Source organism: Mustela lutreola, chromosome X, assembly GCF_030435805.1.
Source record: "Mustela lutreola isolate mMusLut2 chromosome X, mMusLut2.pri, whole genome shotgun sequence".
In the NCBI taxonomy this organism is placed as follows: domain Eukaryota; kingdom Metazoa; phylum Chordata; class Mammalia; order Carnivora; family Mustelidae; genus Mustela; species Mustela lutreola.
Genome location: NC_081308.1, coordinates 26,325,699 through 26,351,782, shown reverse-complemented (window position 1 = coordinate 26,351,782; position 26,084 = coordinate 26,325,699). Strand labels below are relative to the sequence as shown.

Genomic DNA, 26,084 nt, shown 5'->3' with positions numbered 1-26,084 from the left:
TAAACCAGATGGATCAAACAGATACAGATATTCCATCCCCAAACACCAGAATACACATTTTTTTTTTCAAGAGCACACAGAATATTCTTCAATGTGGATCATGTTAGGACACAAAACAAAACTCAGAAACCTGCAATTATACCAAGCATCTTTTGTAACCACACCAGTCTTAAACTAGTAATCAATTATAGAACAATCAATTTCTACAGTATGAAACTAGAAATCCGATCTGGAGAAAATGGAAATACATGCAAGCTGAACAGTAGGCTGCTCAACCACAAGTGGGCAAAACATGAAATCAAAAAGGAAATTTAAAAAAAATACATGAAGACAAATGATAATGAAAACACAACTGTCCAGTGGGGAGGAGTCAAGATGGTGGAGGAGTAGCAGGCTGAGATGACATCAGGTAGCAGGAGTTCAGCTAGATAGTTTATCAAACCATTCTGAACACCTACAAACTCAACAAGAGATCAAAGAGAAGAAGAGCAGCAATTCTAGAAACAGAAAACCAACCACTTTCTGAGAGCTAGGACGTGCGGAGAAGTGAATCCGAAGCTACTGGAAGATAGACGCGGGAGGAGGGGCCGGCTCCCGGCAAGCAGTGGAGCAACAGAGCACAATACTCGAACTTTTAAAAGTCTGCTCCATGGGTGCATGGGTGGCTCAGTGGGTTGAGGCCTCTGCCTTCAGCTTGAGTCATGATCCCGTGGTTTGGGATTGGGCCCAGCATCGGGCTCTCTGCTCAGTGGGGAGCCTGCCTTCTCCTCTCTCTCTGCCTGCCTCTCTGCCCACTTGTGGTCTCTGTCTGTCAAATAAATGGATGGAATCTTTAAAAAAAAAAAAAAAGAGTCTGATCCACTGAGGGGCTTGCTCCAGAGGCTAAGTGGAGGTGGACCACTTGTGGGGACAATGTGGTCTCAGGTCCCACAGGGTCACAGAAGGATTGGGGGTGTCTGAGTGTAGCAGAGCTCGCAGGTATCAGAGTGGGGAAGCCAGCTACAGAGACGGAGCCGAGCAGTGAGCCCTCAGCTTGGGGTTACCTTAAATTGTGATCCACAGTACAGATCCTGCTCTTTGAGCAGGGCCCCACAAGTGGCAGATCCAGGGAGGCCTACCTTCCTCCTCTGGAGGCAGGAATCTGCTGGGTTTGGAGACTCCAAGTTGTGCCAGAGACAGAAAAGCTCGGTCACAGGCCAGGTGAGCTCAGAGCGTGGCTGGAGGCCAGGGAGATGGGAGTGATTGAGTGCTTTTCTCTGAGCGCACACTGAGGAGTGGGGCCCTGAGCTCTCAGTTCCTCTGGGACAGAGATTGGGAGGCCGCCATTTTCATTCATGTCCTCCAGAACTTTATGGAAAGCATTCAGGGAACAAAAGCTCCCAAGAGCAAACCCGAGCAGATTACTTAGCCTGGCCCCTGGCAAGGTCACTGCAATTCTGCCTTGGGCAAAGACATTTGAGAATCACTATAACAGGCCACTCCTCCAGAAGATCAGCAAGAACATCCAGCCAAGACCAAGCTCACTGATCAAGGAGAACAGCAGAATTCTAGAGGAGGAGAAAGCAAAGCATGGAATTCATGGCTTTCTCCCCATGATTCTTTAGTCTTGCAAACTTACTTAAATTCTTTTAATTTTATTTTTCTCTTATTCTGATTTTTTTTAACTTTCTTCTTTCCTCTTTTAACATTTTTAAACTAGTTTATCTTAGCATACCTTTCTAAAAAAATCTTTTTAAACTTTCATTGTTATACTCATATTTTATCCTTCATTGTATCTTACTTTATTTTTTATATACATATAGGGTTTTTTCTTCTAAAAAATTTTTGGGATACAATTTCTTCTAATACATCAAAGTATACCCTAAATGTAGCACAGTGCTTTGTTCTAGTCTCCAGCCTGAGCAAATTCTCTCCACTTTCTTTTTCTAACCAACTTATCAATTCTTTTTTTAGATTTTTTAAAAAATTTTCATCTTTACAGTCATATTTCATCCCTTCATCATGTTTACCCTTATTGTTTTATATATATATATATATATATATATATATATATATATATATGTTATTCTTTCTTTAAAATTTTGGGAGGTAGTTTCTTCTAAGAGACCCAAATACTCCCCAAATCAAGTGGGTGGCTCTGTTCTATTCACTAGTCTAATATATATATATAAAACAAATATATATATATTTAATTTTTAAAATTAAAAAAAATTCTTTCTACACCCTTTCTTCCCCCCTGATTTGGGGTCTCTTCTTATTTGGTTAGCATACATTTTTCTGGGGTCTTTGCCACCCTTTTAGTATTTTATTCTCTCCTTCATATATTCTTATCTGGATAAAATGACAAGGCAGAAAAACTCACCACACAAAAAAGAACAAGAGGCAGTACGGAAGACTAGGTACCTAATAAATATGGACATTAGTAATATGTCATATCTAGAGTTCAGAATCATGATTCTCAAGGTGCTAGCCGGGCTTGAAAAATTCATGGAAGATATTAGAGAAACCCTATCTGGGGAAATAAAAGCCCTTTCTGGGAAAATAAAAGAATAAAAATCTAACTGAGCTGAAATCAAAAAAGCTATTAATGAGGTACAATAAAAAATGGAGGTTCTTACTGCTCGGATAAATGAGGCAGAAGAGAGAATTAATGATATAGAAGACCAAATGATAGAGAATAAAGAAGCTGAGCAAAAGAGAGACAAACAACCACTGGACCACGAGGGGAGAATTCAAGAGATAAGTGATACCAAAAGATGAAACAACATTATATATATAATTATATATATAATTATATAATAATTATATATATTTAATATAATATTTAATATAATAATTATTATATAATTATATATATAATGTTGTTTCATCTTTTGGTATCATATATATATATATATATCTTCTTTTGGGATTCCAAAAGAAGAAGAAAGAGAGAGGGAAGCAGAAGGTATATTGCAGCAAATTATTGTAGAGAATTTCCCCAATATGGCAAAGGGAACAAGCATCAAAATCCAGGAGGCAGAGACCCACCCCCTGCAAAATCAATACAAATAGGTCCACACCCTGTTATCTAATTGTAAAACTTACAAGTCTTAATGACAAAGAGAAAATCCTGAGAGCAGCTCGGGACAAGAAGTCCGCAACATACAATGGTAAAAATATTAGATTGGCAGAACACTGATCCGGAGACCTGGCAGGCCAGAAAGAACTGGCATGATATATTCAGAGCACTAAATGAGAAAAACACGTACCCAAGAATACTCTATCCAGCTAGGCTCTCATTGAAAATAGAAGGAGAGATTAAAAAAAAGCTTCCAGGAAAAACAAAAACTAAAAGAATTTGCAAACACCAAACTAGCCCTACCGGAAATATTGTAAAGGATTCTCTAAGCAAAGAGAGAGCTTAAAACTAGTAGTCCAGAAGGGAACAGAGACAATATACAGTAACAGTCATCTTACAGGCAATACAACAGCACAAAATTCATATCTTTCAAAAGTTACCCTGAGGGGCGCCTGGGTGGCTCAGTGGTTAAAGCCTTTGCCTTCAGCTCAGGTCATGATCCCATGGTCCTAGGATCAAGCCCCACATCGGGCTATCTGCGGGGAGTCTGCTTCCTCCTCTATCTCTGCCTGCCTCTCTGCCTGCTTGTGATCTCTGTCAAATAAATAAATAAAACCTTTAAAAAAAAAAGTTACCCTGAAAGTAAATGGGCTAAATGCCCAATCAAAAGACACAGGGTATCAGATTGGATAAAAAACAAAACAAAACCCATCAATATGCTATCTACCAGAAGCTCAGTTTAGGCCCAAAGACACATCCGGATTTAAAGTAAGGGGGTGGAAAACAATTTACTATGCTGATGGATATTAAAGAAAGCTAGGGTGGCAATCTTTATATCAGGTCAATTAGATTTTAAGCCAAAGACTATAATAAGAGATGAGGAAGGACACTATATCATACTTAATGGGTCTGTCCAACAAGAAGATCTAACAGTTTTAAATATCTATGCCCCTCACATGGGAGCAGCCAACTATATAAACCAATTAATAACAAAATCAAAGAAACACATTGACAATGATACAATAATAGTAGGGGACTTTAACAAGTCCCTCACTGAAATGGACAAATCATCCAAGTAAAAAATTAACAAGGAAATCAAGGCCTCAAATGACACACTGGACCAGATGGACATCACAGATACATTCAGAACATTCCATCCCAAAGCGACAGAATACACATTCTTCTCTAGTGCACATGGAACATTCTCCAGTGTAGATCACATCCTGGATCACAAATCAGGTCTCAACTGGTACCAAAAGATTGGGATCACTCCCTGCCTATTTTCAGACCACAATGCTCTGAAGCTAGAACTCAGTCACAAGAGGAAATTTGGAAAGAACCCAAATGTATGGAGACTAAAGAGCATCCTTCTAAAGAATGAATGGGTCAACCAGAAAATTAAAGAAGAATTGAAAAAATTTATGGAAACAAATGATAAAGAAAACACAACGGTTCAAAATCTGTGGGACACAACAAAGGCAGTCCTGAGAGGAAAGTAGATAGTGATACAAGCCTTTCTCAAGAAACAAGAAAGGTCTCAAGTACGCATCCTAACCCTACACCTAAAGGAGCTGGGGAAAGAATAGCAAAGAAAGCCTAAGCCCAGCAGGAGAAGGGAAATCATAAAGATCAGAGCAGAAATCAATGAAATGGAAACCAAAAGAACAGTAGAACAAATCAATGAAATTAGGAGCTGATTCTTTGAAGGAATTAATATGATTTATAAGCCCCTGGCCAGACTAATCAAAAAGAAAAGAGAAAGGACCCAAATAAGTAAAATCATGAATGAAAGCAGAGAGATCACAACCAACACCAAAGAAATACAAACAATTATAAGAATATATTATGAGCAACTATATGCCAGCAAATTGGACAATCTGGAAGAAATTGATGCATTCCCAGACACATATAAACTACCAAAACTGAACCAGGAAGAAATAGAAAACCTAAAGACACCCATAACCAGTAAGGAGATTGAAGCAGTCATTAAAAATCTCCCAACAAACAAGAACCCAGGGCCAGATGGCTTCCCAGGGGAATTCTATCAAACATTTAAAGAAGAATTAGTTCCTATTCTGAAACTGCTCCAAAAAATAGAAATGGAAGAAAAACTTCCAAATTCATTTTATGAGGCCAGCATTACCTTGATCCCAAAGCCAGACAAAGACCCCATCAAAAAAGAGAATTACAGGGCAATATCCTTGATGAACACAGTTGCGAAAATTCTCACCAAAATACTAGCCAATAGGATCCAACAGTACATTAAAAGGATTATTTGCCACAGCCAAGTGGGATTTATTGCAGTGCGCAAGTTTGGTTCAACATCTGCAAATCAATCAATGTGATACAATACATAAATAAAAGAAAAGACAAGAACCATATGATACTTTAAATAGATGCTGAAAATGCATTTGACAAAGTACAGCATCCCTTTCTGATCAAAACTCTTCAAAGTGTAGGGTTAGGGTTAGGGTTAGGGTTAGGACTTGTTATGGACTTTTCATTCTACTTAAACTCCTCAAAGTTTGGGGATAGAGGGAACATAACTCAATATTATCAAAGCCATCTATGAAAAACCTACCACGAATATAATTCTCAATGGGGAAAACAGAGAGTTTGTCCACTAAGTTTAGGAACACGGCAGGAATGTCCATTATCACCACTGCTATTCAACATAGTACTAGAAGTCCTAGCCTCAGCAATCATACAACAAAAAGAAATTAAAGGCATCCAAATCAGCAAAGAAGAAGTCAATCATTCTTTGCAGATGATATGATACTTTATGTGGAAAACCCAGAAGACTCCACTCTAAAACTGCTAGAACTTGTACAGGAATTCAGTAAGGTATCAGGATACAAAATCAATGCACAGAAATCAGTTACATTTCTATACACCAGCAGCAAGACAGAAGAAAGAGAAATTAAGAAGTTGATCCCATTTACAATTGCACCCAAAACCATAAGATACCTAGGAATAAACCTCACCAACAAGGCAAGGAATCTGTTCTCAGAAAACTATAAAGTACTTATGAAAGAAATTGAGGAAGATACAAAGAAATGGAAAAAGTGTTCCATGCTCATGGATTGGAAGAACAAATATTGTGAAATGTCTATGCTACCTAAAGCAATCTACATTTTTAATGCAATCCCTATCAAAATCCCATCCATTTTTATTTCAAAAAAATGGAACAAATAATCCTAAAATTTATATGGAACCAGAAAAGACCTCAAATAGCCAGAGGAATGTTGAAAAAGAACGCGAAAGTTGGTGGCATCACAATTCCAGACTTCAAGCTCTATTACAAAGCTGTCATCATCAAGACAGTCTAGTACTGGCACAAAAACAGACACACAGATCAATGGAACAGAATAGAGATCCCAGAAATAGACCCTCAACTCTATGGTCAACTAATCTTTGACAAGGCAGGAAAGAATGTCCAGTGGAAAAAAGATAGTGTCTTCAACAAATGGTGTTGGAAAAATTGGACAGCCACATGCAGAAAAATGAATATTTTTAGCAGCAATGTCCACAATAGCCAAACTATGGAAAGAACGTAGATGTCCATCAACAGATAAATGGATAAAGAAGAAGTGATACACACACACACACACACACACACACACACACACACAGGAATACTATGCAGCCATCAAAAGAAATGAAATCTTGCCATTTGCAATGATGTGGATGAAATTAGAGAGTATTACGCTAGGCGAAATAAGTCAATCCGAGAAAGACAATTATCATATGATCTCCCTGAGATGAGGAATTTGGGAGTCAATGTGGGGGGTATTGGGGAGGGGAAGGAAAAAATGAAACAAGATGGGTTCAGGAGGGAGACAAACCATAAGAGATTCTTAATCTCACAAAACAAACTGAGGGTTGCTGGGGGAAGGGGGTACTGAGAGGGTGGCTGAGTTATGGACACTGGGGAGGGTATGTGCTATGGTGAGTGCTGTGAAGTGTGTAAGCCTGACGATTCACAGATCTGTACCCCTGGGGCAAATAATATATTATATGTTAATAAAAATAAAAGAAAATTATAAAAAAAGAAATATGGCTGTTTCTTTTTTATTTAATTGAATAGATATTTATTTAAATAAATAAGTTTAAATAAAGAAAATTTGATTTAAATATTTATTTAAATTTATTTATTACATAGCTTTGGCCTTAAGGAAATCTGATTAGAGGCAAGAACAAGTCTGCTGGTAAGCAAATAATAGAAAAGGAAAATAATGGCTTCCATGTTTTGTTTTGCGTTGCTTTATTTTTCATTTATTTTTATTTTTTAATCTTTTTAGTTTTATTTATTTATTTTTGTAACATCTTTATTTTATTTTATTTTTTTCAGTGTTCATAGATTCATCGTTTATGCACCACACCCAGTACTCCATGCAATATGTGCACTTCTTAATACCCAATACCATTGGTCTTGTACTGAGAGAGCAGATTTTCAGCTAATAATATCTCTTCTGTCATCCTAGTAATGCATGAGATGAGCTACATCTCTCAGGTTATCCTTGGATGCTTGACTCCTAAAAATATATTAAAGTCATCAACAATAAAGGCAAGAACAAATGGGGGAAATAACACTCTATCAACACAATCAGTACAGTGGGGACTGCAAACCAGAACAGAGAAGAGCATTACTCCTACTTGCAAAGCCTTCCCCTTCTTTGTCTGATTGGATCCATCTTCTGCATATTAAACACACCTGGAATCCCAATGAACACTCTGCAAAGAGTTCAGCAGAAATCATTGATTACAATGCCATTGTTGTGTAAGCTACAATTTTTTTCCCTGCCTAAATGCCTAGAAAATCTCAGCTATGTGTGGATCCTTTACACTGATTTTTATTTCCTCCGAGCAATTAAAATCTTGGGAAATATTTCTTCATAGGACAATGGAATGGGGACACAATTAGTGGATTTCCCCATTTCTTGGAATTAAAATTCACCCTAAAGCATTTCAATAAGAAATTATAACACTAAATGTTATCAAAAAAAAAAGGAACCAACAATAGTAACAATGAAGCAAAGAGTTGCTAGCATATATTTATCTCTTCTGAAGCCTGCAATGACAGTAAATAGCGTAATGATACATGAGAACAATCTGGAAATGTTCCGAGTACTCCAACAATGTGCAGTACTCACTTCTTGCCTACACAAGTACATCATTCTAGCGATGCTTCCTTCTTCCTTCTGCATATTTTATTTTTCCTATTCTACTGGTTTATTATTATCAGCAAATGCTTCCATTTGAAAGCAATTTCTGACTTGACCTTTGCTTCAAGTCTCTGCCCATTTCTCTGTTGTTCATCTCATTGACAGTGTTATCTATAGTTAATGCCTATAATGCCTCCTCTATTTCTCATTAGTCCTCTTTAATCAGATTTTTGCCCCATGATAACACTGTAACTTTTTTGTCAATGTAACCAGTCAGCCTCCATTTTACTTAATCCAGTATCAGGGGCTCCTGGGTAGCTCAATTGGTTAAGCATCTGCCTTTCACTCAGGTCATGATCCCAAGGTCCTTGGATGGAACCCTAAGTTAGGCTCCCTGCTGAGCAGGGAGTCTGCTTCTCCGTTTCCCTCTCCCTCTTCCCTGGCTTGCGCGCTCTCTCTCTCTCACGCGTGCACACGGATATAAATAAATACAAATCTAAAAAAAAATCCAATATCAAATCTCAGCCATAATCTTATTATAGAATTTAGGAAATATTCAGAATAGGTTCTGAGAGTCAAGAGACAATTGCTCTTCAGCCACTGTGCATGTTGTTCCCTGATCTTTAACCTTCGTGAAAGCTAATGAACTTGGTGCTTTGTTGAGGCTATTGTGCTTTATGAGTTTGATTATCAATAAGAACCCAAGGCCACTGCTGCAATTTAATCACTGTAGGTCGTACAGGTTGGCATCTTGAAGAAGAAGGATTGACTTTCAGACCTACAACTCGGTATGGCAAGGGTACTTCGTGGTCAGGTAAGGTCAAGGGAAGAAAGAGCTCAGGTTTCAATGCCAGGACAGTTGCTGACCCACTCTTTGTACGAAGCAGCAAAACTTCTGTGGTAGAGATTTGTTTGCTTGCTTGCTTATTATTTATGAGTGAAAAGTTTTGACTCCTGTTGAGATGGCAAAATAAATTCATAAGGAAAGGGCAATGGAGAGGAGGAGACCGAGAAAGACTATAACTGGGTTAGTACTTAATTGAATTTTAGTGCAAGTAGAATTGCTGAAAACATAAGAAAAGAGTCAATCATAGTAGGTAAAACAGACAATTGAAAAAGTGTTATTGTACAAGGAAGGTTCTGTTGGGAATTTGAGAAATACTGTAATCAGTTATGATTTTATTCAGATGTGGTCATTAGTCACTAGCCATACTCCCAGGTACATGACACAGGAGAGAGGCCACCACGGAAGCCTGTCAATATAGTTCAAAGGAGTGTGACACTTTGTTTGAAAATCTTAGCAAGTCCCTGATAAATCTTCTTTCTCTCAGATTTATTAGTTAAATGATTGAGAGACTTATAATTTCATGGTAGACATAATTGAACAGAATGGACTATTCTGGTTGAGTCCCAGCAGAATTTAACATACAGAAAATTCTCCAGAATTTAGATGTAATTGAGTTGACCAATTTGGAATGAATGAAGTCATGAATTGAGCAAGTTTATGCTGAAAATTTTACCACTTGACTGTCTTGCCTTCTTTAAATAATGAAATATCCCCTGAAGTCCTTAAAATGTTACATGTACAAGCAAGGTCAGATTGATTTTATGACAACAAGCAATCAGCCAGCCAAAATAATGTGCCTCTGGTTCATTCAACCATATACCTTGTGATATAGGCAGTTCCTTCTGCCTAGGCCACCTTATTTCAACCTCATGTTCAGGGGGCGATAAACCACATGGAAAACAACCTCTTGCTACGATATCTGCCATGCATTGCTTTAGCAATGAGAAGCCATTCCAAAGAACAAAGAAGGCTAACAGAAACATAAAAATGATAATGAGAGAAATGGGAAAAAAATGGTTTAGGTGAGTCAGCTGTTCAGGTGGTGGATAAAGAACAGGATAAAAATCAGAATGAAATTGGCAATGTTATTCTTAAATACTGTTGATACAGAATCGCCAGATGACAATGGTAATGAATCCCAGCTCAGGGGGCTGCCTCTCTTCAAAGGCACCATAAATCCTTCTCCATTTAACCTGAGTTGGAGAAAAAGAAGTCCCATGATGCTAAAGAAGAATGGAGTGGGGGCACCCTGGTGGCTCAATGGGTTAAGCATGTGACTCTTGATTTTGGCTCTGGTCTTCACCTCAGAATCTTGGGATGGAGGCCTGAGTCAGTCTCCATACTCGGCTTGGAGTCTGTTTGGGATTCTCTCTCCCCCTTTCCCCCTGCTACTCTCCCTACTCTCTCTAGCTTTCTAAAATAAATATATAAAATCTTAAAAAAGAAAAAAAAAGAATGGGAGAAATATGGAAATGGTGTGATACATTTATGTAGGCTTTCAATTGCCAGCCTGTGGCTGGATGTCAAGAAATGCTTTTCTTTGCTACCTCTAATGGTCATGTCAAAAAGAAACTTTCTTATTAAACAGTTTTATTGAGATATAATTTGCATACTATATAATTTGCTCAAACCTCTCTTTGCAGTTAATATTAAGCAGTACTAAATGTCAAGATTTATGTCTTAATTCTATTTTGTATTATATAATCAACTGTCTCCCCCATTCACCTTTCATTTGGTTAATAAATATTTTTACATCCTTTTGATTTTAAAATTTTGAAAATATTTTGCCTTAAATATATTTATTATGTTCTGTATATGACAGGCTTCCTCTTTCATTCCATTGTAATAGTCTCTTCTTTTAAATAGATGATTTTAATATGCTTATATATTTTTCTATGAAAATGTCTTTTATAGTTATTTTAAAATTTAAATTATAAATATCTCTTCCCAATTCCAAATTCTTAAGTTATTTTCCCATCCTTTGAACATAACCAGTAAATTAGCATGTTTTACCTACCAACAGAAAATCACACAGAGGGGTGTCTGGGTGGCTCAGTTGATTAAGCGTCTGTCTTCTGCTCAGATCATGATCCTAGGGTCCTGGGTTGGAGCCCTGAGTTGGACTCCCTGCTCAGCGGGGAGCCTGCTTCTCTCTCTCCCACTTCCCCTGCTTGTATTCCTTCTCTGGCTGTTTCTCTCTCTTTCTGTCCAATAAATAAATAAAATAATAAAAAAAAACACAAAAACCACACACACACACACACATATTCTTTTTATGGTTGTCTAGAATTTTAGTTCCACTGAAAATATGAAGTTATTATGTAGTAAATATGCACCATTGGCCAATAGTTCCTGTTTTCTTTCTTTTTTGTACTTTACCACTATCTTTAAGTCAACAAAGATTGTTTTATGTTTGCATCTGTTGCATTTCAGTATTCAGTTTTAGTAAAACAAGTAAAACATCTTATAAATTAACAAATTGAATAGCTTTCCTTTTTAGTGTGTATGTTGAGGACAACTTTTTCATCAAATTTTTGGAAATTAGAGAATTTATTAGTAGGCAATCCTGAGCTGCATTGATGCTATTGGTACTGATTATATTGTGTCTGTTTTGAGGGTTTTTTTTCCCCTCAGGTTTGGAGGCTCCTATTGAGATATCCTCAAGGGCAGAGATTTTTTCCTCAGCTGTGTCCAGTCGACTAACAAGCCCATCAATGGTGTCCTTCACTTCTATCAAAGTGTTTTCTATCTCTAACATTTCTTTGGGGTTCTTAGGATTTCCATTTCTCTGCTCACATGGCCCATGTATTCTTGCATGCTATCTTCTCCATCCATTATAACCCTTAGAATATTAATTACAGTTGTTTTAAATTCCTAGTCTGATAATTCCAGTAGCCTTACCATGTCTGTTTCTGGTGCTTGCTCTGTCTCTTCAAATTGTGTTCTTTGCCCTTTTGGTATGCTTTGTTTTTTCCTGGTAGCCAGACATAGATGTACTGGGCAAATAGAACAGCTATAAATAGACTTTTGCAGGGCCTGGGTAGCTCAGTGGGTCAAGTGGCTGCCTTCGGCTCGGGTCATGATGCCAGGGTCCTGGGATTGAGCCCCACATGGGGCTCCCTGTTCTGTGGAGAGCCTGCTTCTCCCTCTCCCTCTGTTTGCTGCTCTACCTGCTTGTATTCTCTCTTTGTGTGTCAAATAAATAAATAAAATCTTTTAAAAAAATAAATAGACCTTTGGAGTTGCAGTATGAGGTATGTGGAGAGGGAAGTATTCTATAGTTCTATGATTAAGCCTCATGGTATTTTAGTGAGACTTTTAGTTAATGTATGTCTCTTCTGAACTATGAACTTCATAAGCATTTCTCAGTTTTGTTTTGTTTGCTTTTTCCCCTTTCCTTTAGGTGGTACAGGTTGGCTAGAATGGTCTATGCCTGTCTATTTCCCTTCTTTCCCATGGAAAATTAGACTGGCTGGACTTGGTTATTTTTCTTTCAGCAGGTGAGCTGGATCTCGTAACACCCCAGCAGGTTAGTTTTCCTTGAGGGTAGATTTTAAGGGGAAAGCAGTTTGCTCTGGTTAGTCCTTTTTCTTATCAAATTTTTTTTTAACTTTCTATCATTGTTTTTATTACTGTGGAAAATTTCAAACATTCACTAAAGTAGAAGGAATAGTATAATAACTTCCAAAACCATGAGCATTTCATCCTCAATAATTATGTACATTTACCAACTTCAAATATTTCCCGGCCCCTGACAGAAACACATGTGGGGTAAGTTTTCTCCATTATTTATTGAGGAAACCTGGTCAAGCTCCTGGAGGTAAATCTGGTGGCAGCCATTTTATGACTCTTCTCCCCAGGAGTACTTAACTCTTAGAGTTGTTTGTGTCGAGCCTCTAGGAACTCAGCAACTGCACTTCGGGTTTTCCTACCCTAGTTCTCCTTCAGTGGTGGTTTCTGCTGGAGTCTCTACTGCGGTAAGTCATAACTCCCGTGTCTTCCTGTGTTTGTCTCTCCAGTGCTGGGGGCAGTTGATTTGCTTGCCTGTGTCCTCTTTTAGAGAGCCGTGAAGAGTTACTGATTTTTTCAGTCCGTTTAGTGTTTTTTGTTTGTTAACTTATCGGGAATTTCCAAGTTCTTTATATGTGGAGCTGGGACTAGAAATGAGGGTTTTTAAAAAAAAAATTAATAGATTATATTTTGACTAGTTTTGGGTTCTAGAAAAATGAAGCAGAAACTGCAAATTTGGTGTATATCCTCTTCCTCCACATATAGTTTCTCATGTTAGTAATTCCCTGCATTAGTGTGATCCCTTTGTTAAAATCGAACCATTACTGATATGCTATCATTTCTTGAGGTACATAGTTTATGTTAGAGTTCACTTTTTGTGTTGTATATTATGGAAGTTTTGATAAATGCAGAGGATAATGTATATATTTCATTACAACGTGCTACAGAACATTTTCTACCCTATAATTTCCTGTGCTTTATCTACTTATCTTTCACTCTCAGCCCTAATCCCCAGCAACCACTTATCTTTTTACTATCTCCATATATTTGTCTTTTCAGAATGACATTTAGTTGGAATGATATTGTATGTAGTCTTTTTGGACAGGCTTCTCCATAATACACATTTAGGGTTTCTCCCTGTTTTTCAAAACTTGATGGTTTGTTTCTTTTTATTGTTGAGTAATTTTCTATTGCTAGGATGTACCAATTTATCTGTTGACCTAATGTTTGACATTTTGGTTGTTTCCCAATATTTTACAATTATGCATGAAGTGATAGAAACTTGATGTGCAGCTTTCTGTGTGAACATAAGTTTTCAACTCATTTGAGTAAATATTTAGAATAGTAACTAATGGATTTGTGATAAGACTGTGATGAACTTTGTAAAAACAAAAATAAAAACAAAAACCTTCCAAACTGTATTCTACATGTAAGCTATTAGACCATTTTCTCTCATGCAAGCAATGAGAGTTTCTGTTGCTCCACATTCTCATCAGTATTTTGGTTTGCTTCGTGTCTTGGGTTTTAATCATTCTAGATGCACAATGGTATCTTGTTTTAATTTGCAATTCCCTAATGCCCTAAGATATTGAACAGCTTCTTAGGTGCTTTCATTTGCCCTTTATTTTTTCTTCTCAACTTGAGCACCTTTTATGTACTTTTTTTTCTTACTATGTTAGCAAGGACTTCCAGGACAATGCTTAGTAAGGGTCGTGAAATGAGATCACCTTGTCTTGTTGATGATCTTAGGAGGAAATGATCTGGTTTCTCACTACTAAATAGGATATTAGTTTTAATTTAAATCAACTTGATTACTTTCCCCTCTATTTTAGTTGGAAGTTTTTTGTTTTTTTAATCATTAATTGTATTGTATTTTTCAAATAATGCTTCTGTATCAATATACTTTTTCATGTCTAATATGTTGTGATGGATGATAACAATTTTAAAATGTTGATGCGGCCTTATATACCTGGAATCCCTCCCACTTGTTCATGGTATATAATCGTTTTCAGACAGGGTTGGATTTTATTTGCTAATGTTTTGTTGTAGGCTTTTATATTTTCATGAAACATCTTGGTTTGTAGTTTTTTTTTTTTTTTTCATGTTGTCATCCAGTTTTGTTATTGGAGTAATACTGACCTCACAGGATGACTTAGGAAGGGTTTGCTAGCTATTTTTGGATAGATTGTAGAGAAATGTATCAGTATTATTGAAATTTTTGTCAGAATTCACTAGTGAAGCCACCTGAAACAGGCAATTTCATTTTAGAAGGTTGTTAATCACTGAATTTGTTGTTTTAATAGAGATCTATTCAGATTCTACATCTTCTTGTGTGAGTTTCTTTAGATGATGACTTTGAGGGAATGTTTTATTTCATCAAGTTATCAAATTTGTGGGCATGGAGTTGTTAATAATATTCATTTACTAACGTTGCAGTGTTCATGGGATCAGTAGTGATGGTCACTTTCCAACTTCTGATATTTGCAATTTGTGTCTTCTCTTGTAATTTTTTTTTTTAATTTGGTAACCTGACTAGAGGCTTATAAATTTTATTGTTAAAGAAACCTGAAAAAAAAAATAGTGGTCCACAGTTTGTTTTGGCGAAGTAAAAAGTGTTAACCTGGTTAAAGCAGGAGGTAGAAAATACACCTAGTGAAGCTGCTTTGGGAGAACAAGTTTGGGACCAAATGTTAATACCGCAGGGGATATATTACTAATTTCATCTTATTAATGACTATAAGAAGTTGAATTCAAAAGGAGTCTAACCGTTGGCAATCAGAGACTCACTGAAAGAAAACACAGATTTTCTAAAACAATCAGCATGGAAATTTGTGGCTGTTTCTTTATAAAATCATAACAGATTAGTTTGAGAAGGGCAGTGAATAACATTTTGCTACTTACAGTGCTCTCTTATGCAAAGAGAACACAAAAGGAAGCATGTTTATAAAATTCACTCGTAATATACGTGCATTAATTTAGTTCTTAGGGAATATTTTCATATGGGCCTCCCATTTCAAATTTCCTATAAATTGGTCAAATTAACAGAGTCTAGAAAAATTGAACCAACTATCTGAGCTACAACCATCCAGCAGAGTTCACATAACCTGAGTTAAAAATAAATGTTATTTTTGTAATTCATGGAGAATTTGCTTGATTTCTGAAGCAGAAAAGAAGTTGTGTAGTAAGGATGAGGGACAAAGAACCATTAAAACTGTTATTTCTCTACAGAAAATCTAACCTTCCCAATATTTTATGTTTAATGTGCATTTTTTGTTATTAAAAAGTGCTATCACGCTGGGCACATCTGATCTTCATAATTTGAGTTACACCAAATTTCTAGACTCAAAATTATAGTAATTTTCTAACTCCTAGGAAAGATGAAGAAAGACCTAGGTCTTTGGATTCTGATGGATTCCTGTTTCACGTTGAGGTCTTTGGATAATACAGCTAGTATTTCTTATTACACTAACTTATTTTGAAATGTATTATGCATTAACTATGTAATTTTACCTGGTTTATACTTATATTAGTCACTTAAATAGCAATACAAGAAATTAAAACATTCTTCAAAGACATACTGTTATTAATTCCTTCATTAGTTTGAGAAGATAATATATCCAGAAACCAGACTATGTGTGATCATAAAAAGCATGTAGATCACCTTGAATTTTAGAAAATATCACTGCATCTGGCTTCCTGATTTGTATCGTGACATTTAAGATGCAAAAAAAATACTAACGTTTCCTTCTGCTCTGCATCACACATTCTGACGATTGATTTTATTTTCATTTGTTTTCACCTCCAAGATTTACATATCCTCTGATATCCTTATATAGATTAAAATTTTTCAGAGGACAAAAACTTTTTTTTAGTTTTTTTTTTTTTCAGTGTTCCAAGATTCATTGTTTATGCACCACACCCATTCACCATGACTTTAAGAACAAATGGTAGATGTGTAAAATTTTTGATTCATTAAGTGACCAAATAAATATAACTTTCACTTTTATTACCAAAATTTGTGTTTAATTTTGTTAATATGGTACTAGTATATGCAGGGGCTAAACTTAAATTGTATTGATTTTTATGCATGAGAATTTTTCTTCTGATTAAGGAGTTCTAAATGAATAGCCCTTCTTGTGTTCTATATTGACTTTTTTGGAGAATATCTATTACTATAGTATGTATGTATCTATCAGACAAAAATAAAAACACAGTTCTAACCTCAGAGTTCTTACATTATAGAATGATTTTAATAAAAAGGTGGGTATGTGGATGGTTGGTATTATTAATAAAATCTTTTAAAGGAAATTTATAAAATTCATTAGTTCTCCAAGAAAGAAATAATTTCACTCTGCTTTATATTAATGAAATTTAATTTCATGGTTATCCAAAAACTTCAAACCTCTCAGTGAAAAAATGTCTTCAGCCTAATTAATGTCAAAATTTGGAAACGTACAGTCTATGCTTTGAATACTGATATTTCTGGTTAAGAATAACAAAAGTAAGACTTGATAGAATTTAAGAGGCAACATATTACCTTTTAGTTTCAAAAAATATTGATCCATACTTGAAACTTTTATATAAGTCTTCAGTGCTGGCACCATCGTTACTTAAATCCATTTACAAGTTACTATGCCATTGCTCCATTCTAAGAGAAGGTAATTTGCCCCTATTCCCTATAATCTAAAATGTAATAGTTCACTTGAAGATTGTTGAGTAACCCCTGAGGGTTTACTCCATGCAATCTCCAAATAATCATGCTTTCAACAGCAGAAGGAGACATCTATATAAATATTCAAGTCAATTTTTTCCAAATTTTTCTTCAGAATGAATAATGGATTTATGTGTATATAAATAGTTGTTGCGTGAAAGGTTAACATTATGTTTTCACTACTAAAATATTCCATTGTGCTGAACAAATTGTTTTTGTTTTTTGTTTTCTGTAATTGTGTACTACAATGCTTTTCAGAGTTTTTTTTCTTTAAACGCTATCATGTCCAAATCCTTCCCATGTATTGGCTTTACTAGTTGGTCCATGTTTTTACCTTTGATCCTAATAGTCCTGTTCTGCTCTCTCTAGAATTTAGGGATGTCTGCTTTATCCTTAAAATCCAATTTAATTAAATTGAAAACTCTGTATTGAGTTAGAAACTGTGTTCAGCTCTGAGGCCAAGTAGAAGAACAGTCCCCTATGAGTTTTCCTTGGGAGTGGACAAAAGAATATGAAAGAAGGCATGGAAACAAATAATTATTGTAAGTTAGAGATGTAACAGATTGGGAAAATATTTGCTTTATGTGACTAAAAGATGACAGTGCTACTACTCAACATAAGAAAGTTTTCATGTTTATGTGTTACCAGTAACCATCTGATTGTCTTATATAAAGCCATAATCTGTAAATCTGTATAATATCCCCAAACTTAATTTTGTTATGAGTTACATTGTTTCCTTATTTTCTCCAAGTATTGCAGTTTGAAATATGTCTTTTAATTTCTTAAGCAATTTCTAAGAGTACAACATACTTTAATAAATGGGTCAACAACTATTTTTATGGTCCTCTTTGAAGTCAAGACTGTGAAATCACCTCTCTTTGGTGACTCTGAAAGTTCTGAGAAAGCATAACAGATGAATTAGAAATTCCACATATGTACCATAGTTTCCTAATAGTAGAGACATCACACTGAAAATGGAAATTAGCTGCTGCATATAATTTTGGAAAACCTCAGATAATATTGATATTGACAAGAGTTGGAGATACATGTGTGTGTGTGTGTGTGTGTGTGTGTGTGTGTATTTATCTATATATATGGAAAACATGAGAATGAGAGCCTTAAATGATTATTCCTTATGTGACTTATTGTGGTGGTGGTTGTTTGGTCTTTGTAATATCTTATTTTCAAAATACCATTCTGGTTCTTATTTTCTTAGCTATTAAAATATTATTTTCTGGAGGCGCCTGGGTGGCTCAGTGGGTTAAGCCGCTGCCTTTGGCTCAGGTCATGATCTCAGGGTCCTGGGATCAAGTCCTGCATCAGGCTCTCTGCTCAGCAGGGAGCCTGCTTCCCTCTCTCTCTCTTTCTCTCTCTCTGCCTGCCTCTCCATCTACTTGTGATCTCTCTCTGTCAAATAAATAAATACAATATTTAAAAAAAATAAAAAATATTATTTTCTGTTATAATTTGACTTGAAGACTATTGACTTACTCAACTAGCTATATGATCTTGGATACACTGTTTAATTTCCCTGGTAAGACTGAAACATGTTGACTTATTCCTGATCATGCATAAGGTGGTCTGTATTTCAGCATTAATTGTGGTATCAGCCATAGCTTTTAGTTCCAATTTTGTTTTTGAGATTTAATTTATGAGGTTGAGAAAATTTACTAGTATTCTTAATTTACTGAGCAATTTTATCATGAATGTATATTGCATTTTCTCAAGTGCATTCACCACATCTTTTGCATTTAGCATATAATATTTCTCCTTTAATTTTAATGGAATAAATTATATATGTAGAAGAGGTTTTTTAATGTTGACAACTTTGACTTTGGAATTATTTTGTTCAACTAGCTTCTTTAAGATTTTTTTTTAAGTAATCTCAATACCCATTATGGGGTTTGAACTCACAAGAGTCACATGCTCCACCCACTGAGCCAGCTAGGTGTTCCTCAACTAATGTGGAAGTTTATGTCATAGACTGGACTCCTTTTCCTTTTTCTTTATTGCATTTAATGTTGTAAATCTAAGCACTGATTAGCTTATGAGACAAAGTTGTGTTTTCATCAATTATTTTTGACTTTTTAAAATTTTTTTAGACCCATGATCTAATAGAAATAGATTGTATAATCTTCAAGCATATGGAAATTTTCTAGATTTATACTACTTAGTGAGTTAGAATTGAATACTGCTGTAGTACAGAACAAATTCTGTACAAATTCTAACAAAATGTGACCTGTTTTATGGCTCAGCATATGGCTTTTATCACTGAGTATTTCCAATACATTTGAGAGAAATGTGTATTTACCAATATTTGGTGGGATGTTATAGAATGTCAATTAAGTAAAAGTGGTACAGCTCTTCCAATCTGCTAAATCTTTACTGACTTTCTTTGCCTAATTAAAGACTGGAGGAAGGCTATTAATGAGGCCAGCTACTAATTTATGAAGAGGTTTTTAGTTTTTTTTTTTCCAGATTGTTGTATTTACCATATATTTATTCTTCCAGGCATTGTTATCTATTCAGAATTAGTTTTCTTTTTTTTTTAAAGATTTTATATATTTATTTGACAGAGATCACAAGTAGGCAGAGAGGCAGGCAGAGAGATGGGGAGGAAGCAGGCTTCCTGCGGAGCAGAGCCCCATGCAGGGCCAGATCCCAGGACCCTGAGATCATGACCTGAGCTGAAGGCAGAGACTTAACCCACTGAGCCACCCAGGTGCCCCCAGAATTAGTTTTCTATATGGCATCTTTTCTCTTCAGTCTAAAATTTTTTTTTTAAAGATTTATTTATTTGACAGAGAGAAATCACAAGTAGACAGAGAGGCAGCCAGAGGGAAGCAGGCTCCCTGCTGAGCAGAGAGCCCGATGCGGGACTCGATCCCAGGACCCTGAGATCATGACCTGAGCCGAAGGCAGCGGCTTAATCCACTGAGCCACCCAGGCGCCTCCAGTCTAAAATTCTTTTAACAGACTTTATTTAGCAGGTCTGCTGGAGATAAATTCTTCCACATTTGTCTAAAATGTATGCATTCATTGATTTTATCTGCTATTTACAGTTCTCTTGAAAGTCCCCCAAAATAAATTTAATGCCTAATATAAACTTTTTTTTTTAATCATAGCATTTCCATTCAGTGCTTTTGAAAATTTCTGTCTCTTTATTGAAAAGCATTATTTATTTCCTCATGTTGTTTACTTCTTATTTAACATGTTAATCATAATTACATTAATCCATTTCTGGTAATTCCACCATCTGGACATTTCTGGGACTGATAACATTATTATGATAGTAGTATGTTTTCACATTTCTTAATATTTCATTAAATGTGAGATACTTTGTATAAAAAACTGATAAAAATGGTTTCCCATAAAAATGAAACTGTTTCATCCGCTGAGTTAACTCATCTGGAACTGAAGGATAGAGTGCCTGATGTATAGTGTAAGTTTCAGCCACCTTTTAACTTTCTCCTGTTCCTCTACATACATCCTTACTCTACCAGCCTCCTTGCTGTCCCTTGACAAGTGACCCTTACTTCTCCTGCTTCAAATCCAGGGACAGACAGTCATTTTCCATGTTTAAATGTCAGCTGTTTTCCTATTAACAGCATTTAAGGAGGTTTCTTCCTTCTCTCACTTCTCTGTTAAAAGTTAAATCCACCATGGATCTCATCTAGCAGGGGACTTGTTACTTTTTTGTGTTCACAGGTCTATTTTCTAATGGCATAAAATAACTATGATTTTGAGTATTATCTGTCTTGAAATAATTACTGAGTCTTAAGTGGCACTCTTTAGTGATTCTTTACTAGCCTGGTACTATTTTTAAATGGCACTTGGAGATATGGTCTTAAATTAGTTGTACTTGAAACTACTGTGAAAATCAGTGTATCAGTACTTGTGCTAAAATACCCACTGTGGGTATTTTAGTCACCCCTAACTCTGTCCCCAAAATTACAGTTTCCTTGAGCAAACTGTTGGAAATGGAAGAAGAAAAAGGAAAAGACCATGTAACATGTATACTGAGAAAAACAGGTTTATGTTTTCTAAGGAATCAGGTAATAAGTCTTCGCAACTGAGTCTAATACAGAGTAGATAAGTTTGGGGCCACTCCATATAAACATTCATTCCTGCTATTAGAGTAAAAATGAGAATGAATCATCTTATAGGAGGTAATTGAGTGGACAATTCTTATGTCTTGCCAAATACATATTAATTGAATTATTCTGGTTATATACTATGCAAATGAAAAAATAGACAATCACCACCACCACCAACAACAACATAAAGGACATTGGGGTTTATCTGCTTGATCAGTAAAAAGACCTGTCGATCTGAAAAGAGGGAGCCAGGCCATAGTTTAGAAAAGATAGTTGATTAATAATCAGAAGACAACTTATTCCATTGTTGTATTTTTACTTTTGTTTCCCTTGCCTCAGGAGACATATATAGAAAGAAGTTGCAGTAGCCAATGTCAGAGTTTACTTCCTGAGTTCTCCTACAGTACTTCCATTGTTTTCCTATGGTTTTATGTCTCACATTTATGTCTTCAACCCATTTTGAACTAATTTTTGTGTTTGGTATAAGAAAATGGTCCACTTCTATTTTTTTTGCATATTGTTATTAAGTATTTTGTCAAAATAAAAGCTTCTGCACAGTGATGGAAACAACAAACTAAGGCAGATTACAGAATAGGGTAAGATATTTGCAAGTAACATATTTGATAAAGGGTTAGTATCCAAAATATATAGTAGCAGGCTGAGACTGCTTCAGCTAGCCGGAGATCAGCTAGATAGCTTATCTAAAGATGGCAAACACCTGAAAATCCATCGGCAAAATATATAAAGAAGCTCAAAACCCCCAAAATGAATAATCTAATTTAAAAAATGGGCAGGAGACATGAAGACCCTTCTTCCAAAGAAGACACACAAATGGCCAACAGGTGTATCAAAAGATACTCAACATTGCTGATCATTAGGGATACACAAAACTATGATCAACTATCAACATAAACCTGTCAGAATGACTAAAATCAAGAACAGATGAAATAACATGTGTTGGCAAAGATGTGGAGGAAGGGAAACCCTCTTGCATTATTGGTGGGAGTATAAAATGATGAAGCCATTCTGGAAAACAGTATGGAGTTTGGTCAAAAGTTAAAAATAGAACTACCATACAATTCATCAATTTTACTACTAAGATTTTACCCATGGAATCCAAAAACACCAATTCAAAGAGATACATGGAGCATTATCTACGATAACCAAATTACAGAAACAGTCCAACTGTCTGTCAACTGATGAATGGATGAAGGGGTGGTGTGTGTGTGTGTGTGTGTGTGTGTGTGTGTGCATGCACGCAATTTCATTATTTTTATGGCTGAGGAATCAGTGGGATATTACTCAGCCATAAAAGAAATGAAATCTTGCCATTCACAGTGACATGGATGGAGCTATAATACATAATGCTAAATGAAATAAGCCAGTCAGAGAAAGACAAATACTGTATACTTTCAGTCATGTGTAGAATTTAAAAATGAAGTGAGCGGGCACCTGGGTGGCTCAGTGGATTAAGCCTCTGCCTTTGGTTCAGGTCATGATCTCAGGGTCCTGGGATCGAGCCCCACATCAGGCTCTCTGCTCACCAAGGAGCCTGCTCCCCCCCCCATGCCTGCCTCTCTGCCTAATTATGATCTCTGTCAAATAAATAAATAAAATCTTTTAAAAAATCAAGTGACAAAAGGAGGGAGAGAGAGAGAAAGACCAAGAGACAGTCTCTTAACTATAGAGAAAAATGGATGATTATGAGTGGGGATGGGTGAGGTGGGTGATGAGGATTAAGGAGGGCACTTGTCATGATGAGCACAGGGTATCTTACAGAAGTGTTGAATCATTATATTGTACACCTGCAACTAATATTACACTGCTAGAATTTAAACAAAATCTTAAATTCATTTTTATGTTATTTTTTTAAGTTCATAATAGAACACAAATTCATGAAATTCAAGCAAAAATTCATAAGGAAAGAACAGAGATAAGAAGAATGTAAGATAAAAAGGAACTAAGTGTGTCTGTTAGCTATTTGTATGTCTTTGGAGAAGTGGCTACTAGACACATGAAAAAATGTTCATCATCATTAGCCATCATGGAGATTCAAATCAAAGCCACCTTGAGATACCACCTTACACCAGTTAGAATGGCCAAAATTAACAAGAGAGTAAGCAATGTGTGTTAAAAAGGATGTGGAGAAAGGGGAACCCTCTTACACCGTTGGTGGGAATGCAAGTTGGGATAGCCACTTTGGAGAACATTGTGTACATGGTATGTACATGATATGCATGACACCTAAATATTATGACTAACTTTATTGGGGGATAAAAATGAGAAGACTCTTATATTTAAAATACTTGTTGATTGACAGGCCACATATCTGAAATTTCAGCAGTAAAATATTTTTCATTTGGGTTAAAGTGCATTTTCCAAAACTTTCACCCAAACCAATATACTCTGTTACTCAGACTCGCTTGCCATAATAATATATTAATAAATAATGAAAATTACCATGGATTAATTTATTTTAGTTTTATTTAGCAAGCACTTGATGGGTGAATGGCATACTGTGTAAGAAACAGTATCTGATTAATGTGCCAAGGTCACAGTCACAAAACAAATATTATACTGAAAAGAAAAAAAGGATTGCAAAGAAGTGTCTATCAGGAACTGAGATTTATGCCCAAGCTTTGTTTTGAGAAACAGCACAAATCCACTAGGGTATAACTTCTGTCCATACAATACACACATGTGTGTGCATATGTTCACACATGTGCTTATGTGTGTGTACACATACTTTTGATATTTCTTAAAATCATCTAAAATTCTATACAGATGTATAAAATGTAGGTCAGTTAAATTCAAAGGGGATATACTTTTGTATTTATCAATATATACATCTAGTCTATTAACATCTGAACTCTAAGAATTTTATGGTCACTAAATGTTAACATAATCAAAAATAAAACCACTTTAAGAAGATGAGACTTATAGACAGATGACTCAAACATTAGTTTATCCATGAACCCTTAGGCTTCAGAGTTTTAATACTGATTTTTCAAATAAGCAAATTTTTTATGGAAAAAGAATTCAATTTATTTCCTATTTTTGAAAAGTGTAAAAATTTTATAAAGGGCCTTGGGTATAAAATCTAAATGTCTTCAGTGTGATCTGTCAGGAGCTTAAAATGTCACTCTGCAACCTTCATCATTAATTAGTGTTTGGCGCAAAGAAAGCAGGTACCAGGAGACCCTCCTGTACCAGGAAAAATGACAGCTTCCCCAGGATGAAGCCTCAGCCTTGTGTGAGGAAAGGGGTGGGGAGCAGGAAGGAATGGGGGAAGAACTGAGGGGGAGGCTGGGACCCTTATGTACTGAGATCTACACTGGGAAACACTCTAATGTGCTAAAACACTTTAATCTGTCTTCTTAACTGCTCAACACAAGTGGCCTGAGGCTTGTTCTAGGTAAGTTAAACTGTTTTCTGTGTATAGGGCCAACCCCCATCCCACAGAGGCACAAATGTAGCCTCTACGAGGAAGGAAAAGCATCCACCAATGTAGCAAGAATTGGTTACCTTTGGCGTTGGTGAACTTGTGCAGGCATAAAGAGTCCTGGTAGGAGTGAGGATCACCCAGTCTCACAGCTGTCCATTTACAGAAGTAACCATATAACACTGCCATGCTAGTCTCCAGAATATAGAGTTTGAAGTCCCTTTGTCCTGACAAAGCAGTTGGGAATTTTTCCAGTGTAAAGTCATGACCCAGACCTGAAGGAAGATGCTGGGGGCGAAGAACATAGCTGTGAGGAGGGCGATCCCTTTGAACTTACGGAATACAGAGTTGCCCAGTGCCGCCTCCTGATGGTGCATGGGAGAAGAATGAGGCACAAAGACTTTGGTTGCAAGAGAAAGGGAGCTGGGGGGACGACAGTAGAAAGGACTGTCGCCCCCTGCTCCATTCTCTTACAGCTGACTTGTTTGTGCCTAATTTGTCTCCTGTGTCCGTCAGAAGAAGACAGGCCAGGCCAGCCTGGAAGACAAAGGTGTTGGAGAACAGGAGGAAAATGATGCTGACGTTGAAGAGAATTGCGGTAGCCTAGATAATGAGAAACACCAGGATGATAGGAGCCATTTAGAGTAGTTCTGCAAAGGAATTAACAGATCCTAGGACAGTAGCAGGAACTGCAGGGAGGACACCAGGATATAGTCAATGGTCTGGAGCATCTTCCTTTTGTTCAATTTGGCGCCCAGGTGCACGTTCCACATTTTCGCAGAAAACGGCAGCCAGATTTCTCCCTAGCAGTGAGGAAAAAGCACTAATGCATCAGAATTAGAGCTGTTTCCCTAGCTTTACTTTAAGACAGAATATTCAAAGAGCCCCTACATTGGTTGTCACAGGGATGCCATCCTGGCTTCCGGAAACTGGTTTTAAATCCCGGAAGTAGATGGCGGTTGCAGGCTCCACCTGAGCTGTGCTAGCTGGTGGTCCTCCTTTCTCCTGCAGTACTCTGTGGCCAGTCCAGCTGCCTTGTTTGGACCCCTGCTTACCTGGGCCCTCTCCCCTCCTTTCTTTACAGCATTGCTGCTCCCAACAGCTGCCCAAGGCCTCCTGTCCATACCACAGGGCCTTGCTAAGGGCCAGCCCCAGGGGAGACACTTCACCTCTGCTGCAATCCTTATGTTTCCATATGATGGGCAGGTGTGGGACGGGCGGAGCTGAGGTGCTCCTTGTGGAAGAAATGCC

At 36.6% G+C, this 26,084-nt stretch overlaps 1 pseudogene; it reads right to left on the bottom strand.

The window, feature by feature from the left end:
- Nucleotides 1–23,963: 23,963 nt before the first annotated feature.
- LOC131820906 (transmembrane protein 138-like) lies at nucleotides 23,964–25,564 on the bottom strand (annotated as a pseudogene).
- Between the last annotated feature and the right edge of the window lie 520 nt (nucleotides 25,565–26,084).